Here is a 1313-nt window from a genome sequence, read left to right as displayed (position 1 = left end):
TACTTAGTTTGGTTTGAAATAATGAACCTGATTAGCTTTATAATCCTAACTAAATCTCGGGAAAATCCGTGCTATACTGCTAGTGTTAAATAATTTCACGAAGTTCATATCAAGAAAATAAAAAAAAACAAATGCATTAAAAAAATTAATAATAGGCGCAGGAGTGGCTGTGTGGTAAGTAGCTTGCTTAGCAATCACATAGTTCCGGGTTCAGTCCCACTGCATGGTATTTTGGACAAGTGTCTTCTACTATAGCCTCGGGCCGACCAAATACTTGTTAGTGAATTTCGTAGAGGGAAACTGAAAGAAGCCCGTCGTATATATGTATATATATAAGTGTGTGTATGTGTTTGTGTGTCACTATTTGTCCCCTCGAGAGAGATAGAGAGAGATAGAGAGAGAATTTGATATTGATATAGTTATTTCTACAAGCATGTATATATGTAGGGATACACACACACGTGCACATTCCTCACATTCCATTTACATTCCATTCACAGTCCATTCACATTCCTCACATTTCATTCACGTTCATCACATCACATCCACTTTCCATTCACATTTCATTCACATTCCATTCACACTCCTCACATTCCATCAACATTCCATTCACATTCCTTTCACATTCAATTCGCAAGCCACTCACGTTCCTCACATTCTATCCACATTCCATTCACTTCCCTGACATTCCATTCACATTCCATTCATATCTCTCACATTCCACCCACATTCCATTCACATTCCATTCACATTCCATTCACATTCCATTCACATTCCATTCACATTCCACCAACATTTCAGAGCGGAATCGTCAACATTCCATTCCCATTCCATTCCCATTCCATTCCCATTCCATTCCCATTCCATTCCCATCCCATTCCCATTCCATTCCCATTCCATTCCCATTCAATTCCCATTCCATTCCCATTCCATTCACATTCAATTCCCATTCAATTCCCATTCCATTCCCATTCCATTCACATTCAATTCCCATTCCATTCACATTCAATTCCCATTCCATTCACATTCCATTCCCATTCAATTCCCATTCCATTCACATTGCATCCACATTCCTCACATTCCATTCACATTCTTCACATTCAATTCCCATTCCATCCACATTCCATTCTCATTCAATTCCCATCCCATTCACATTCCATTCACATTCCATTCACATCCATTCACATTCCATTCACATTCCATTCACATTCCATTCCCATTCCATTCCCATTCAATTCCCATTCCATTCCCATTCAATTCCCATTCAATTCCCATTCCATTCCCATTCCATTCCCATTCCATTCACATTCAAT

Source organism: Octopus bimaculoides, chromosome 6 (assembly GCF_001194135.2).
Source record: "Octopus bimaculoides isolate UCB-OBI-ISO-001 chromosome 6, ASM119413v2, whole genome shotgun sequence".
Lineage (NCBI taxonomy): Eukaryota > Metazoa > Mollusca > Cephalopoda > Octopoda > Octopodidae > Octopus > Octopus bimaculoides.
This window is presented reverse-complemented; position numbering follows the sequence as displayed.